Consider the following 20028-nt stretch of genomic DNA (forward strand, 5'->3'; position numbering starts at 1 on the left):
TTGGCACTCCTCGTTGACAAACGTAGTATTTTCTTACACCTCCCTTTGAAAAGTAACGCAGCTGAAAATTCGACTGAAACATAAAAAATTGGGTATTTTTTGCAAAAATAGGGTAATAATAAAGGAATTAGAAATTGGAAATGATATATAATTTGAAATTATTCGATTTTAATAGCTTTCACCAGAAATGTAATGTGGTCTTTGACAAAACTGACCCAATTTTAATTCAAATTTTTTTTTTCATTTTGAACTCCTTTTTAATATTTTGAAATTTAATCATTTTAAATATTTACAGGCTCTACAGACTCCAAAGCCTTAAATGCTTTCAAAAAAGGTCAAATTAAGTGATTTTTTTAAACAAAAATAGGGAGGGAAATTCTTTGAAATAAAATTAATGTAGGTACCATATTGAATTCTTAATTAACAAAGATGAATTTTCTACCTAAAACGATGATTTTTCAACAAAAAAGTTAAATTTTTGCCGAAAAATTACTTTTAATAACAAAAAAATAGACTAGAATTTTCTCAAAACAGGGAATCAGGGTTATTTTTCACAATAATAATCAGGAAATTTTCAACAAAATAGTGGAACTTTTACCCAAATGTAGTAAAATTTCGAGACAAAAAGACAAACTTTTTCGAAAAAGATTAATTTAAAAAAAAAAAGAATTTTCTATGATTAACAGTTGAATTTTTGTTTAGGCAATATGAATTTAAGAAAAGTTAAATAAATTTTAAACAAAATAATTAAATTTCAAACCAAATAGTTCAGTTTTTAAGCAAACAGTTGAATTTCGACTAATTTTTAAGAAAATAGTCGAATTTTTATTAAGAAAATTTGAATTTTCAACAAAAATGTTCATTATTGCAACCAAAAAAGATGACTTATCAATTTGAAACAGTTAAAATTAAAATATGAATACAATATAAAGAATGTTTAATTCTTAATATTACAAATTGAAATATATATTGAATTTTCAAGAAACAAAATTAATTTTTTAACAAAAATATTTAAATATTTAACTTATGATAGATACATTTCTGACCAAAAATAGAATAATGAAATTTTCAGATCAAAAAATTGATTTTTATCCAGAAGTGTAAATCTTGAAAAAATATGAATTTCTAATAAACTAGTTCAAGTTATCACCAAGTAGTTGAATTTTCAACAAAGAAGTTTAATTTAAAAAAAGTTTAATTTGAAAAAAAAACTGATTTTCAACAAATAAAATAGATTTTTAACAAAATTGTTGAATTTTTAAGCCAAAAGGATTAATTATTTACCAAAGGGTATAATGTTCAATCTAAAAAAATATATTTTTTTAATAATAAAGCTAATTTTCTACCAAAAAATACGATTTCCCAACAGATTACGTAAATAAAAAATGCTAAATTTTAAAGCCATGCGAACGAATTATCTACAAAACGATCCAATTTTTAAACAAAAAATATAATTTCTTCACAAAAAAGTTAATTTTGAACTATATATTTTAACGGTCTAAAATTTTAACCAAATAATAATAATTTATTAAATGTATTGGTCTATAATTAAAATAAAAAATAAAATAAAATTATAATGAAATAACAATAAATAAATAATTTCCAAACAAAATATTAACTATAAACAAAAAATATGAATCATGCAGTTGAATTTTCAATACAAAAAGATAAATTCTTGACAAAAAAAAATACAATAGTCAATATTTCATCCTAACAAGATGAATTTTTAAAAAGACAAGAAAAGAGAAGAAACGACCATAGAAAAGGTTTACTTTTAAAATCCACTATCAAATTTATTTCCAGTATTTAGGGATCGTCCATAAACTACATTACCAATTTTAGGCTTTTTTCGACCCCCCTCCCCTGGCCAAATTTTCAAAAAAAAAATATACTAATTTTCAAAAGAATTTTTTCATTTTAAAAACAAAAGGACGACTTGTCTCCAAAATAGTTGAATTTTAGTCTAAACGAAAACAGAATAATTTTTAACCGTGCAATTGCATTTGAAAAACAAAAACAAATTGTTTAATTTTTGAGCCAAAGAAGAGAACTTTCTACGAAACAGTTCAATTTTTTTCTCTAAAATATGAATTTTCTAACAAAAAGTAAACTAAAAATAATCAGTTTTCTACCAAAAATGAAATTGTTCAATTTTGAATTAGGAAAATCAATTTTTAACCAAAACTGTAATAGGTTTATTTTTAACTGAAAATGATCAATTTTCCTCATAAAAATGAAATGGTTAAATTTTCATTTAATAACATTAGTTTTCAACACAATAGTAAAATATTTAACTAAAAAAATGAACTCTGAATAAAGCAGTTTAACTTTTAACCTAGTAGTTTAATTTTCAACAAAATAACTAAATGTTTAACCAAATATTTTAATTTTGAATTAAAAAGATCAAATTTCAACCAAAAATATTTTTTTTTAAATAATTTAACTTTTTTATTTTTAAACTTATTTTTTACGAATAAAAGAAAATTGACTCTACCTATATAAACATTATCATTAAAAACTTTGTTCGTCTTTTTTAGCTGAATAACTTTTGTCTAATGATTTGTTTTCGTGCCTTGTGTATTTTTTCAAGAAATGTAATTAAAAAAATTTTTTAATGTTATTTATTATGATTAAAACAAGAACTACGCAACTTATAACGTCTATTCGTTTTTTGAATAGATTGTGTCGTTCTTCCGCAAATTAAATTTTTTAATTTTTTTACGATTAGTAGCTATGATCTATAGTAGTTATTTTTTGTCGAACGTTTTTTTAAAGTTTTTTTCGCAGCTCATGCATTTTGTGCAAGAATTTTTTTTTTTTTTATCTTTTTACAAATAAAACAAAAACTACGCATCCCATACAAAATTATTTATAACCAATTTGCAGTTATTTTTTAAAATAACTTTTGTCATAAGCATTATTTTTTAACCAAACAAACAAGTTTTAAACAAAACATTTAAATTTTCTGCCAGAAAAGATAAATTTTGAACTAAAATAATAAATCTTCAAGAAATAAAAAAATTAATTTTAAACAAAGGAGCTTATTTTTCAACAAAGTAGTTGAACTTTTAATACAAAAACGAAAAATGAATAATTTTGAACCAAAAGATAGCATTTTTAAACAAAGCAGATAAATCAGACACAAAAGAATAACAAAATTCGACCAAATTCTTGAATTTATAATAAGCCAAAAAGACGAACTATTTATAAAACAGTTGATTTTTTAACCCGAAAATAAACATTTTTGAACAAAAAGGCAACTAAAAATATTCAATTTTCAACCTAAAATTAAAAAGTTAAATTTCAAGTTAAAAAATTTAATTTCTAAGAAAAAGATGAATCTTTAAGAAAATGAGTAAATCTTCCACTAAAAAAATTAATGCTTAAAATAACAGTTTAGCTCTCAACCAAGCAGTTAAATTTTCCACTAAAAGAGGTGTTTCAGAAAATAGATCAATTTTGAAAAGAATAGTAGCATTTTTATCCAAAACAGATAACTTCTGGATCAAATGTATAATAGTAGACATTTAAATCGAAAAGGGATAGTCTCATTGTTACTTAAACAAATTAATTTTCAAACAAAAATAATTTACGAAATAGTTACATTTTCAACAAAAGAAAGGAATTTTCAACTAAAATAATAAATATTGAATAAATCAATTTTCAAGAAAAAAATGTTAGCCCATGTGATGATTTAAAAAAAAAATGATTTTAAACAGAATTGTTTAATTTCATATTAAATTGTTATCCTTAATTAATCTAGATTAATTTTAATCCGAAGAGGCATTTTTAATAAAAAAAGAAGGGACGAACTTTTAACGCAGATTAATTTTCAACCAAAAAATAAATTTCTTTAATAAAAATGAATCATCAACTGAAAAAGATCAATTTTCAATAAAAAATATCAATTTTAAATTTAAAATATAATAGTTACCTTTTCAATTAAAAAAATTAATTTTTGACAAAAAGGAAACAAAAAAATAGTCATGATGTATTTTTTCAACACAGAAGATGCATTTTCCGAAAGTAAAATAGTTGAATTTTCAACCACGGAGATAAATATTCAGCCAAAAAAAAATTTTTTTAACATAGTAGTTGCATTTTCCACTAAATAATAAAATTTCCAATCAAATGCTAGAATTTTTAACCAGATTAGATGAATTTCGAACAAAAAATTTAATAGTAGACGTTTCAACCAAAAGTAGTTAATTTTTCTTGTTAGGTTCTATATTAGTTAATTTTGTTTGCATTCAATCAAAATGACAAGAAAATGATTTTTAATTTTTAAGCGTACCTTTCAATATTAGAATTTTAAAATGCAGTTTTAAAGACTTAAACAGTTAAAAATTAAAAGCGTTTAAAATCGAAGATTTTTGATTAAAGAAACATATTTAGTTGAGAAAATGTGATTATAAAACAATTAATGATTTTTCACATTGAATTGTACTTTAAGCTTTAAAAAGTAAAGTATAATTGATTGCAGAAGATGGTTCGACATCAGTTCACAATTTTAGAATTTCCAGTTTTTAACGTTAAAAATTAAACTCTTTCAGTTGGAAAGTCTTATTCGTTAAAATAATGCAAACGCCCTATTGAAACTTTATAAAGTATTTTTAATTTTAAAATAACTTCTAAATAATATATTATAATTATAATTAAAGGTTTTTATTGAATTTAAAATATAATTTCAATCTAAAACATTCAATTTTTAAACCATGTAAATTGAAATTTTTCAATTAAGAAAAAGAGCAGTTACTTAATATTTAGAAATATCTGACTATTCACTTAAAATCAGTCATTATAAATTAAATATTCAAAAATAATCGAAAAACCTAAAATTTGTACGTTATAATTTTAATTGTTCTATTTAACTAAATTAAATTTTTAAGTCAAATTGTTGAATTTAGATGCATAAATAACAAGTATCCCACGGCCTGATTTTAAAAAATATATAAATTTTCACAGATTTCGAACAAAAAATGTAAAAGTTTTTCAAAAATTGTGAGAGGCTTCAGGAGAATAAAAAATATTTCAAAGGAAAATTGAAAATGATTTTTATTATAATAAACTAATTTCAAGAGAATACTTAAAAAAATATATATAATGATTTGCAAAATTGTCAAAAATAAATGTGAAAAATTTTAAGTAAATTTCTTTAATTTAACAGAATTGAAAAAAAACTTATTTTGAAAAAATGTAAAACAGCATGTAGATGTTTCAATTTTTTAAAATAAGATTTCGAAGCATTTGAAAAATTTCCAAACTGTTTAAAATAAAAAAAAAATTTAACTTTCAATTTAAACAGGGAACTTTCAATTTCCACTGGAACTGGAATTTATCCAGAATAAGAATAATTTTGACTTGGGACCGGGAATTTTTAAATTTTAACAAATTCCGAGCTAGCACTTAAAATGTTCGAAAAGGAACAAAATTCTGAATTGGAACAGGGCATTTTCAAATTTAATAAATTCCGAGCTGGAACAGCAAATTTTGTGAAAGAATGGATTCTAATTCTAAATTGAAACGGGATAATTTCGAAAAAAATTAAAATTATCAATTGGAACAGGAAATTTGACAAAACAATTCTAATTCTTAGTTTAAACCAAGAATTTTCGAAAAGTATTAAAATTTTGGATTTGAACAAGGAATTTTCCATTTTTCACCAACAATTCTAAATGGAAAATTGAATTTTTCAAACAAAATTTAAAGGATGAATTGAAACAGGAGATTTTACAAAAAAACGAATTCTTAATTTCAATGGAGAATTTTCGAGAAGAATTCAAATTCTTGATTTAAACAGGGATATTTTTAGAATTTTATTTCTGAGTAGAAATAAGGAATTTTGTTACAGAATTAAAATTCTGGATTTGAACAGGGAACTTTCAATTTTTAACTAATTCTGAGCTGAAATGGAAATTCATCCAGGAAAATAACAATTCTCAATGGAAAATTAAATTTTTCAAACAAAATTATTATTCTGTGTTGAAACTAGGTATTTTCGAAAAGAAATTTCGAATAGAAATTTAAAATATGAATTGAAACATGGAATTTTACAAAAAAAAATTGTGTATCTTACATTTGGATGAAATAGAGAATTTTCGAAAAGAATTAAAATTCTAGATTTAAATAGGGAGTTTTTTGGAAAATGATATCGTGGATTCATATTTTTGGAACTGAATCTGAAACTTTAAACTGTACAATTTATAAAAGTTTAATTTTTTTAATTTGGCACTTTTACTGCATTCCATTATTATTTAATTAAAATGTATTATTTTTATAATTTTATTATTATAAAATTGATAAATAAAATCAACTCTTAATAAATCAGTTCAACTTTCAACCCAGTAGTAGAATTAGCAACAAAATAATCAAATGTTCAACCAAAGAGTTTAATTTTGAATGAAAAAAGATCAGTTTTCAACCAAAAATCGTTTGTCCAATAATTTATTTTTTTTATTATTAAACTTATTTTTTATTAATAAAATAAAATATACTCCTCCTATATAGATTAATTAATTTTTATAATTATAAGTTTGTGTCTAAGCGCAAAAATGTAAAAAAGGAAAAGAAATGACAAGTAATTCAAAAAAAGGGAAAAAACAAAATTCTTCAAAAAAGGGAAGTGTATCTAAAGTTCAAACTTCAATTAATCAAAACTTTTAATTTAAAGGATACAAAAATTGTGCAATCCTAAAAGTAATCTTGTTTTCTAATCGCATTTTTCATTTCAATGGAATGTTTCCCGAATTCTATAATTAAATTCACAACTACGAAACCATCCCACATTCTAGATTCCCTGGTTTGTGATTTTAAATTGAAACAATACTCTTTTCGACGAAAAGTTCTACATAAAAAAAGAGGGTGGAGTTTTTCGATTGTTTCGTTAACCGTGTTCCTGCAGATTATGCGTGAAAAACAAAAGGACGAAATTCCCAGCTGAATATGCAAGTGCCTGAGGCTATCATTAATCTCGGAAACTCTCATTGCTAACATTGCAGCTTGATTATCTTGGTACGATTGAATTCCTCTGTTCTGAAGTAGGTTGGCAGATTTTGTAGATAACCTGGGTAAAAATAGGATCCAAGCAGGATAATATTTTATTGGATCATAAACAAATAAATCAAGATCTGATAAAGTTTCCTACGTTTGAATCCTCTAAATCTAATTCTCGTTAACATTTAAGACCTATTCTCGAACAGATTTATAATATCTAAATCGAAAAAAATAGTATCTTTAATATTTTAAATTTAGATTACATAGGGACCGTTGAACTGATAATAAAAAGATATTTCTGCAAAACACATTCATTTTTAAACAATTAGTTTAATTTTCGACCAAGGAGATCAATTTGCTAATAACAAAAATATTAATTATCACAGGACCACAAAATGGTTTTGAGAGTCTACGGGGTTTCTAATAGGTATACTTTATTTTTTTGGGGTCGCTGAACACGAATCAATTCGCAAAATTGAGCCAGCACCTCAGAATTTGCAGTAAAATAAAAAAAATGGTCAAAAACCTGGAATTTCTGCATAAATTTCGTCCTTAAACCTACAAATCTCAAACTAACAAGCCACAAACCCACAATTTCCGAATATAAAAGCTTCATATCCATAAACCTACAAACCCCAAACCCACAAACCCACAAGCTCCATATCCAAAAAAGTACAAAAACCAAATCCACAAACCATAAACCCACAAGTACCATATACACAAACCTACAAACCTTAAACCCACAAACCCCAAACCTACAAACCCCAACCCTACAAACACAAAATTAACAAGCCTCAAACCCACAAAATAACAAGCCCCAAACCCACAAGCTTCATATCCACAAACGTACAAAAACCAAACCCACAAACTCCATATCCACAAACGTATGAAAAACAAACCCACAAGCCGTAAAAACCCAAGTTCCATGTACAGAAACCTACAAACCACAAACCTACAAACCCCAAATTTACAAGCCCCAAACCTACAAACCCCAAACACACATACCTCAACCCTACAAACCCTTAACCTACGAGCTCCATATCCACAAACTTACAAACGCCAAATTCAAAAACTTTAAACCCACGAAACAAAATTCCACAAACCCAAATACCTCACATCTTATAATAACCAATTGATAAATTGTTTTAATTTGGGGTTGGTGGTTTTGGGGTTTGTTAGTTTAACGTTTGCGGGTTTGTGGGTTTGGGGTTCCTGGGTTTGAGATAATTGGTTTGGGGTTTGCACGTTTGTGGATATGGATCTTGTGGGTTTGGGGTTTGTGGGTTTAGCAGTCGTGGGTTAGGGATTGTTGGTTTGGGTTTTGTACGTTTGTGGATATAGAGCTTGTGGGTTTGGGGTTTGTACGTTTGTGGATATGGAGCTTGTGGGTTTAGGGTTTGTGGGTTTGGGGTTTGTTGGGTTGTAGATATGGAGCTTGTGAATTTGGAGTTTGCGTATTTGGAGTTTGTGTGTTTGGAGCTTGTGGGTTTGGAGCTTGTTGGTTTGGGGTTTGTGGGTTTGTTGATATGGAGCTTGTGGATTTGGCGCTTATTAGTTTAGGGTTTGGGGTTTGTGGGTTTCGGCTTGCTAGTTTGTGGGTTTCAGCCTTGTTAATTTGGGGTTTGTATGTTTGGGGACGAAATTTATGCAGAAATTTTAGGTCTATTAGATTCCCAGTAGACTCCCAAAACCATTTTGTGGTCCTGTGTTATCAGCAATTTAAAACCAAGGAGATTTAGCTTACGATAAATAAAAACAAAATTACCAATCCTATTTAAAAATGGAAGACATTTTGTAAGATTTTTCAAAAGCTTTGAAGATTTTTGTAAAGACTTTTCTTCGCATTTTTCTTCGTTTGGTTCAAAATTTGAATGGTTAAGTAACAAGTTTCAGACAATTCTAATCCTTTATAAATCATAAATGATGAGAATGTAATAAATGATTACAAATTTGTTTCTCTTTTCAAGTGAACAACTTTCCTTCCAATTTGTTTTTGTACGTTTTGTTTTCCAATGAATTTTTTATTTTTATTTATAAAGTCATTTTTATGATTAAACCCAAGCGTCCCATCAAAAAGTAATTCATAACCAATTTTTAGCTCTTTTTCGGATAAACAATTTTTGTTGCTTCATTTTTTTCGTAACTTGTGTCGTTTTTCCACAATTTTTATTTTTTTATTTTCAATGTTATTATTCACGAATAAAACAAAAAGTACGCGTCTTATCAAGAAGTGATTATTAACGAATTTGTAGATCTTTTTTTAGATCATAATTTTTGTGAATTCATCTTTTTTCGTATCCTACATAGGTTGACTAGAAAATAGAATTTTTTATTTTTTATTATTTTTTCTACAATAAAAATTTGAATTTTTTATTTTCCGAAAAAATAAAAAAATTTGTTGTGATGATCTTGTAGGGCTTCCAAATTCAATGTTTTTCGTCTTCTAAATTTTTTTTATATCGTCCGTTGTTTGGCTTAAAATTTTGATTTTCGATCTATTAAATTTTTTTTTAAATTCCATAACTCTGAGAATTTTCTATTTATCGAAAAAAGTCATTAAGGTACATTGTTCGTATTTTTCAAAACTATTGATAAATGTAAATCAAATTTTCAAATTATAAAAAAGTGGCCTCAACAATTTTCAAAATACGCTCACCCTTTGAGTTTTTATTCAAAATATTTATATAAATAAATAAGTATAATATTTAGTAAAAACACCAACTTTCTACAAAACAGTTAGTTTAGTTAGTTTAATTTTTAACCCTGGAGATAATTCTTTTATCCAAAATGACAAATTTTTAACAGATAAAATTAATTTTCAAGCATAAGGTTGAATTGTTAAACTGAAAATGATGAATTATTAATAAAAAATAGATTAGTTCAATTTTCTTTCATAAAAAAAAACAATTTTCAATAAGAAGACTAATTTTCTATAAAAAAAATTTGAATTTTCAATCAAGTTATTAAATGTTCACCTACAAAAAATTATCAAATTAGATTAACTTTCAGCTTAAGAATTACATTTTCAAACTAAAAAGATCAATTCTTGAAAAAAATAGTTAAATTTTCTTTTATGATAAATAAATTTTCATTTAAAAAACTAATTTTTCACAAAAGAGATTAATTTTTAAGACAGACGAAAAAAAATGAATCCTCAAAAAATCGCATAACTTTAAATTTAATTTCACTTGAATTTTTAATAAGGAGTTAAAGTTCTATAAAAAAACAAAATTTTGAACCACTGTTTTAATTTTTAAACAAAACGGTAAATTTATAAACTAAAAGAGATCCAATGTTATCCCAAAACGAAACATTTAAATTTTCTTTTGAAACAAAATTATTTCCACTGTAAAAAACCATTAATTTTCTACAATAGAGTTAAATTTTTACAAATAAGTAGCATGTTCTACCTAATTAATAAATTTTTAACACAAAAAGGAATTTCCTACAAAAAAGTTGAATTTTTTAACAAGCAGTTGAATATTCTACCAAGTAATTAAATTTTCACCTTACAAAAAAAAGGAATTAAAAAAAAAGTAATTTTTACCAAAGTAGTTTAGTGACCAAAGAAGAAGAATTTTCAACTAAAAAAACTAATTTTTAATAAGTACATTTTAAACCGAAAAATTAATTTCCATACAAACAGATTAATTTCCCTTTAAAAAAGACGTATTTTCAACAAAAAGCATCCATTTTTAACCAATCAGTTGAATTTCCAATTAAAGAGAATAATTTTCTACCAAAAAGACGAATTTTCAACAAATTATATCAATTTTGAACCAAACAGTTGAATTTTGAAACTAAAATGATCAATTATTAAACAATAATAGAATAATTAAATTTTTTTTGTAAAAAGTAAATTTAAAAAAAAAACTAGTTTTCTGCAAAACTAATTAATTTTTTACAAAAAAGATGACTTTCCAAGACCGATGAAATAAAAAAAATGAATCCTTAAAAAACTACATAACTTTAAATTGAATTTCACTTGAATTCTTACTAAGAATATAAAGTTCTATAAAAAACGCAAAATTTGAATCAATTACTTTAATTAAATTATCACTTTAAAAAAAGTGATTCTGGCCAAAGTAGTTTAATTTTCAACCAAAGAGATATATTTTCCCCTAAAATTATTAATATTTAACCAAAAAGTTGAATTGTCAACCTAAAAAGATGTATTCTGATGAAAAAGTGCAATAGTTAATATTTTAAACAAGAAAAGGTTTTCATTAAAAAAAACAAAAAAAACAGTTGAATTGAAAACAAAAATATGAAATCTCTACCAAAGAAGACGAATTTTCAAATAAAAAAGCTAATTTTCAATAAGAGTTGTATTTTCAACGAAGAAATATTTTGCAGTCAACCGAAAATATGAAATCTTTAAAAAAGTTAATTTACAACCAAATAGTTGAAATTTATACTAACACGATGAATCGTCAATGAGAAAAATCAATATTACAATAAGAAATTCTAACTTAAAATTAAATAATTATAAATTTCTTAATTCCAATTATAAATTAATTAATTAAAATTAATTTTCACAGTGTCATTTCTAATGTGAAGCTCATAAAATGAAAGAATTTTATTTTAAATATAAGAATCGCAAACTTCAATGATTTTAAATCATAAGAAAATTTCAAAAATAAGACAAGTTCAAAACGTTAAAAATGAAATATTTTTCGAATACAATTTTTTTTAAACGGATAACTTATTAGAATGGAGTTGAAATTGTATCATTTCTCATTCAAAGCTTTTAAAATTTAGCATTCTTATTTTTGTTTAAAAAATTTTGAATATGAATAATTTAGGAATAAAATTTCGAAAATACGACAAGTTAAAAACTTAAAAAATGCAATCTTTTCAGATTAGAATTTCAAAAATTCGCAACTTTCTTCTAAAGATTGTCCTTTTAGATATAGATTTTATTATGTAGTTGAAAATTTAATAATTTTCATTAAAAGACATCCATTTTGGTTGCAAATTTTTTACTATTTCTGGATAAAAATTCAACTATTTTTAAAATTTGATTTTTGTTTTGATTTAATAAAAAATTCATCTGTTTTAAGTCAAATATCATCTTTTTGGATAAAAATGCCACTGTTTGATTCCAAACGAAACAATTATACTATTTTCTTATTACTTAAATTTTATTTTTTGGTGTTGAAAAAGGAACGGAAATCTTTTCTGGATAAAGTTCCACTTGAAAAAGAAATTTGTCATTTTTTATCAAAAATTCATCTGTCTTAGTACAAAATTTAATTTTTTGAAGGGTAAAGAGGCAATTAATTGGTATAGAATTCAAATCTTTTGCGTGTTGGTCCAATTTTGGCAGCCAAAGGTTGGCTAAAGTTATTGGGCCAATATCAGAATTTTCATCGGCCCAGTGTTGAGCCAGTACTGGCAGCCTATATTGGTTATTTATATTTGCCGATCCTCCACCGATGTTTGGCCCAGTATCGGCACTTTATTGCGCCAAGTATCACTTTTAGTACGGGGAACCATGTTTCACGAGGATCAGTCTGGCCCAGTGACGGCACATTACTGGGCCAAGTGTCACTTTTACCACGGCAAACCATGTTTTATTTAAACCGGCCTAATGATGGGCCAGTGCTGGCAGCCTATATTGGTTAGCACGTCCGACAGCTAGGCAATAGATTTAAGTATATAGATGTAGGTTCGATAACCCGTAGCGATAGAAATTTTATTTGTAATGTAATGTTCAAAATAAAATATATGTATTCAATCTAAACAGAACCATTAATATTTATATTCAAAGTACTCGCAATAAATTAATATATATATTTTTAAATATCTTTTTTGTCATATCCTTAGACCGTAGCCAGTGTTGGGCCGACAATGGCAGCCAAGCCCTGGCTGCCAAGTCAAGGCCATATTTATCAATCCGGCAATGGCGCGACGATGGCAGCCAGATATGGTCCAATACTGGTACCCAGTGTTGGGCCGACAATGGCAGCCAAACCTTGGCTGCCAAGTGCAGGCCATAGTTATCATTCCGTCATTGGTGCGATAATGGCAGCTGAGCTTCGGTAATATTTTTGCCGACTATGGGCCAATGTTGGCCCGTATGTGACTTCGCACTTGGGTCGTCTCAATGGATTGAAAATTCAATTTTTTTCCTAGAAACTTTTATTTTGTTAAAAAATTCAATTTTTGTCCTTGTAGAGTCAACTGCAATCTTTTTTGGATGAAAATTAAACTTTTTTTGTAATTAAAAATTCTACTGCTTTAAGACAAATTTCATCTTTTTTTTGTTGCTAAAAATGCAACTATTTAGTAGAAAATTCAACAATTTAGTTGAAAAGTAATCCTTTTTGGTAAAAAATTCGTCTTTTTGGATTAAAAATTCGATTTTTCGTAGAAACTTATTTCTTGTTTAAAAATTTATATTTTGATCGTTAAAAGTCAAATGAAATCTTTTTTAAAAAGAAAGTTCACATTTTTTTTGGAAATGTATCTTTTTGATTTAAAGCTTCATCTGTTTTAGAAGAAATTTCATTCTTTCTGTTCTAAAATAGAAATGCAACTTTTTGTTTTGAAACTCTTCTTTCCAGCTTGAGTATTCAACTTATTTGTTCACAAGATTTGGTTGAATCACTTTGTTAAGCAATGACTCTTTTGTTAAAGATTTATATTTTTAGTTGAAAATTGATTTCTTGGATTGAAAGTTTAATTATTTTGTTGAACATTAATATTTTTTTAACAGATAATGTACCTTTTCCATTTTTTAAAGATTGATATTTTTTAGTTGAAAATTCGTCTTTTTTGCTAAAAATATAATTTTTGAATTTAAAATTTCATTTTTGTTGGGTAAACATGCATCAATTTTGTGGAAAGTTAATTTTTTGTTAAAAAGTCATATTTTATTTCTGGCTTGAAGGTCCAATAGTTTAGGTAAACTTTTATTTATTTTTTGAGTGAAAAATCTTTATTTGTTGGTTTAAAAATTCTTTTCTTGTATTAATTTAATTATTTTTTTATTAAAATACAAGTTATGACACTTTTTTGTTGGGAATTTATTTTTTTAGGTTGAATATTAAATTATTATGTTAAAAATTTTATTATTTTGTTGAAAATTAAAATATTTTGTTGAAAAGCCATCTTTTATAGTAAAAAAGAACATTTTTTTTTAGAAATAAATTAATGAATTTGAATTTCTCAGAACTCTAGTATGAAACAAGCGGGCAGTAACATCGGCGGTTAATCGTGTCGTCTGATTAAATCATTTTCAGTCTGTTGCAAAAATGTCGCAGAGCATTCGCTTCAGTTCGCTTTTAGTCACTCAGTTTTTAGGTTATGCGCATTACGAAAATGTCGAAAAAAACAAACAAAATTAAGTGTTTATCTTTCGAAGAGAAATCTAAGCTTCTAGAAGAAATAAAATAAGGTGCCTCAAAATAGTCTATTTTGAAGAATTTATTTTTCGACCCGTAATTTTACAAATCTTTGGAAGAAAATCTGTCCAAGTTCGATTTTACATTTTTTTAAAAATAATTAGTTGAATTCTGATCAGTTTCAAGTATGATACCATTCACTTTACATTGCGTAATTCGAAAAACTTTTATTTAAAATATTTTATATTGTCGATTTCTATTTTCAATCTTAAATTTTTAATTTGAAGAATTTGAAAATGCAGACATTTTTAACACAATAATTAAATTTTTAACCAAAAAATACAAATTCCTAACAAAAAAGTTTTTAACCAAAAAGTTGCATTTTCATAAAAAAAGAAATTTTCACTAAAAAAGATAAATTTCTGAATAAGAAAGATAAATTTTCAACAACAAAAAATCTATTCTTTGTTAAAAAAGAATTCAGTTGACTTTTCACGATCAAAATATGAATTTTAAAACCGAAATTAGGTTTTACAAAAAAATTGAATTTTCAATCGAAAAATACGAATTTTCAACCAAAATGGATGACTCTTTAACAAAATTGTTGAATTATCTAATAAAAAGATGTATTTTTATCTAAGAAAAGAATTAATTTCTTCAAATACAGATGAACTTTTATTTTTAAAAACAAACAACTTATAATAAAATAGTTGCATTTGCATCCAAAAAAGATTCCAGTTAAGAATTTCAAGATGAAAATATAAATTTTTTAACAGAAAAAAGTTTCCACGAAAAAAATTGAGCTTTCACTGTCAAAAAGAAAAATGTTTTTAACAAAAAAGGAGGATTTTTAACAAACTTTTTGAATACTCTACCAATTAGTTGCATTTTAATCCATAAAATTAAATTTATGCAAACACGGATGAATTTATAATAATAAACGATAAAGTTTGTTTTTTTCTTAAACTTGAACCTTCACCCAGAAAAGATATAATTTCCTTTTTCAACACTAAGGTACATTTTTTACGAAATGGTTAAATTCTTAACAAAACAGCAGAATTTTAAACCAAAAAGTATGACTATTTAACAAAATGGTTTAATTTTCAAGTAAAAAGTTGCATTTTCATTCAAGAAAGATGTAATTTCTGTTAAAACAAGTTTTTTTTTTAATAAAAAAGACCAATTTTCAATGAAAGAGTTGAATTTTTATACAAAAACATTTTAATTGACTTTTCAACACATAAATACGAATTTTAAACAAAAAATCAATTTTTTAGAAAATAGTTGAATTTTCAACAAAATAGTTGCATTTTTATTGAGATTTTTATTCAACAAAGATGTAACTTTTTTACTAAAAAAGATAAAATTTTTAATCAAAAAGAGAAATTTGCATAAAAAAAGGTTATTATCCAACAAAGATTTCAGTTGACTTATCAGCAAAAAATATGAATTTTAAACAAAATGTTGATGTTCTTCGAAAGGAGCTAAATTTTTAGCCCAAAAAGGACGAATTTTTAATAAAACAGTTGAATTAGTAATAAAAAAAGATGTGCTATTAAGACAAATTTTAAATTTTTAACCAAATGATAAAATTTAAAGTATTTATTTTTATTAATTTAATTTATTTAAAAAATAGTGGTGGATATTTTCTGAATTTTGTACAACTCTTTATCCGCTTTTTAATTAGAATGAAGTAATAATTAATTCCAGTTAACAAAAATTATTGTTTAAACAATTTACTATTATTCTTAATAATATCCTCTTTGTCCAATGGTAGAAATTTGCGTTTTTTTTACATTTTAACTATTTGTCTATTTTTCGCTAGAAGTGACATAATAATTAATTAAATTAAACAAAAATAATTGTGTGAACAAATTATTATTGTTGGTAACTATCTTTTATGAATCAATTTTCCTAAAGATTAGGAAAGGAGTAACAATAACTCACTTAGAAAGTAAAATGCTATTTGAAAAATGATATTTATTTTTGATTTTTTGTTGTTGTTATTGTTCTACGAAAAAGTTGAATTTAGAATCCAAAAAGAGACGAAATTTTAACAAACCAGTTGAATTAGCAATAAAAAAAGGTGTCTTTTTAAGAAAATTGTGATATTTTGAAGTAAACAATAAATAACTAATAACAAATCGTAAATAAATGTCTCTACCCCCCCCCCCCTGTCATTCAGCTGTTACGCAATTTATTTTTGGTGTTTAGGTGATCAATTCCATATTAAAAAAAGGATAAATAAATTAAAAAAATTACTTCCTTTGTGGAATGAAATCTTATGATTATCGGTATTGAAGCCCTCGAAGAAAACTTGGTACTGCACCGTGTAGATTCATCATAAGGTTACAGCTTCGAGGCAAGGAAACCTGATGCCTTCCATAATTATACCGCATCCATAAGAATCTTATGGGGGCTTCCTCTCAAGAATACAATTTCTATCAGTATTCACTTCTACTAATACAAGGAATGACTCTGAATCCTCGTAATTCTGCACTTACGAAATATCCATTTTATAGCAACATTTAGCCTTTACAATTTACATCCAATTTACATGTAATTTTATGCCATATTTTCTTCTTTTGATCTATTATAAGGAAGACTCTCCAACGGATCAGATTTCCAATTTATGCATGCTCTGAACTATAAATTCTAAAGTCTTAAATTATATGTATGGTAAAATCCTGACAATAATTCTACCCTTCAATTTCTCCGCTATTATAAATACTGATTATTCTTGTTTTCTTTTTTGGAAATTTTTTTGAAAATTACAACTAAAGAACTAGTTTGACATTGTGCAAAGATTTTAGGCAAGGATGCACTATGTTCTCATGGTTATTCACTGTGTTCATAGACAAGTGTCGAAGAATGCCCCTCTTTGACGAAGAAGCTGTGGAGCTCGGAACAGTGAAGGTACGTGGGTTAGTGTTCGCAGATTATAGGTTTTTTTATAACGGAGTCAATCGAAGACTTGCAGAAAATGTTGAGCAGACTGAAAAAAGCATGAAGCACATGGTCCTCAAAATTAATGTAAAAAATCAGCCCGCTAAGCGGGCACATTTTCATCGCGCGCTGCGCGCTCGGCTCGCACGTTTGAGCGCGCCTAGGGCGCGTAACTGTTGGTTCTCGCGCTTCGCGCATTCTTGCGCAAACCTTTCACAATTAAGAATCAAAATATCTACCACTGTACTTTTGTGATTGTGAATTCTCTTTCGTTAAAAGAGCTTTGCTCGAGAATTGGAGCGCACCTACGAAACGCGATTGATAGCAATCGTACTCCGCGCTTGGTCTTTGCATTTCTCCCGCATTCGTACACAGACCTTTTGAAATCAAAGGTCAACGGACCGACAACCGTAATTTTGTGATTTTGAACTCTCTTTTGTTAAAGCTCTTTTGGCTTTAACGAACACATTCTTATCACGTATCTCGTGCTTTGCACTCGATTTTGTCCAACATGCCAACTTTTCTACATCATACACAACTCTTTTATATCAAATATAATACATTTTTTATTTCTGCCTGGGATTGCTTATTAAAAAATTGCAAAATAAAGAGCAAATTTTATTTATCATGATTATTTTATATTTGTTTTTTATTTTGCTTCAAATTGTATTCTAAGCTGCGCTGAAAAATGTATCATTTCAATAAATGTATATCATTACAATTTATAATATGCATAAAAATTGAATCGTACTAATTCTTATTTCCTTGTTTTTATAATTTTTTTATTTTTGATCTTGTTTTTTACGATTATATAAAAACTATTGCTTACCTACATTGGGCCTAATACAAGAACCTATATAGGATCATATGCCCTCTTTCATCTTTTCTGACCTTTTTTCAAAAATTTAATTTTTTAATTTTTAATCTTATTTTTTACGATTAAAAGGAAGTCTACTCGTCCTATCGAAAAATGAATAATAATGAATTTATAGATCTTATTAGGTGAACAACTTTTTTCTGTTCATTTTAGTTCATACCTTGTGTCGTTTTTTTTTCAAAAAAATTCAATATTCTATTTTGAATGTTATTTTTTACGAATAAAACAAAAACTACGTGTCCTATCGAAAAGTATAGCTCTTTTTTGAATGAACAAGTTTTGTCTCATTTTTTTTCGTAGCTTGTGTCGTTAAACCAAAAAAATTTTATTTTTTTATTTTTAATTTTGTTTTTTACGACTAAAAACAAAAACTACGCGTCCTATCGAAAAGTGATTTATTATAAATTTCTAGTTCTTTCCAGGGCGCGCAATTTGATTTTCCTCATTTTTTTCGTATCTTGCATAGTTTGACCAAAAAATTGAATTTTTGGATTTTTCATTATTTTTGGTAAGATCTTTGGAATTGTCAACTTTTCGACCAAATTAAAAAATTTGTTATCATAGTCTTGTAGGGCTTTCAAAAAGAAACGTTTTCCTTTTCTCGACTTTTTTTCATATCATGCGTTGTTTGGCTAAAATATTTCATTTTAGTTTGTTTTTTTGGATTTTGAAAAATTTCTAACTCTGATAATTTTCTTCTAATAAAAAAAAAGTCATAGGGATAAATTGTTTGAGTTTCTGAGTACTATAAACAAACGTACATAGAATTTTGAAATTTAAAAAAATGTGGTTTCAAACATGCTTGGTAGGATCAAATTTTGAATTTTCAACTTTTCGACCAAGTCAAAAAAGTTGTTTTGATCATGTTGTAGGACTTTCAAAAATGAATGTTTTTCTTATCTTGACTTTTTCTAATATCATGCGTTATTTGGCCTGACCTATGAATAACCGTTTATAGAATTATGAAATCTTGAAAAAATATGGGTTCAAAATTTTTGAAAACGCGCTCACTTTTTGAATTTTGATCCAAAATATCTGGTATACGAGTTTGTTCTTTTTTTTAGGTTTTAAAAAAGTGTGCCAAAGCAAAATGCAATCTGATTAATTTTTCTAAAGTTATTGTGCCTACAAAATACAGACTACATACTACACAGACAGACAGAAAGACAAAAATCTTCGTAAAAATCATTTTTTTCTGACGTTTTCAAAATCAAAACACAAAATAAGCATGCTATCAAAAATTGATTTGAATCAAATTTGTAGATTTTTTTAAAATGCAGAACTTTTGTCTAGCCATCTTTTTACCTATTTTGCACAGTTTAACCGCAAAATGCAATTTTTTATTTTCCATTATTTTTTTATGCCGCCAAAATTTGAATTTTTGTTTTTTCAAAAAAATTCAAAAAGTTGTTAGAACAGTCTTGTAAGGTATTAAAAAAGAAACATTTTTCTTCTCTTGACTTCATTCCATATCGTGCGTTATTTGGCTTAAAAAGTTGATTTTCGTGTGTTTTTTGAAATTTTGTAAATGCTACAACTCTAGTATATTCGGGTTCTGTAGAAAAATATCATTATGATTAATTTTTCGTCTGATTGAATACTATGAAAATCCGTCCAGAGAATTTTTTAATTTTGAAAAAAAGTGGTCTCAAAAATTTTCAAAATACGCTTACTTTTTGATTTTTCACCCAAAATGGTTGGCTAACGTACTTGACCTTAATTTTAGGAACCTAAAATAGTATACCAAAGGTCAATCCAATCTGTCAATTCTTTAGAAAGTTCTCGCGCTTACAAACGTAAAAACCTGTTTTTCGCCTTCTAGGGGTCTCAAAACGTCGACATTTGATAAAAAAGGGGCGGGGG

This window comes from Belonocnema kinseyi, chromosome 9 (assembly GCF_010883055.1).
Source record: "Belonocnema kinseyi isolate 2016_QV_RU_SX_M_011 chromosome 9, B_treatae_v1, whole genome shotgun sequence".
Classification (NCBI taxonomy): Eukaryota; Metazoa; Arthropoda; class Insecta; order Hymenoptera; family Cynipidae; genus Belonocnema; species Belonocnema kinseyi.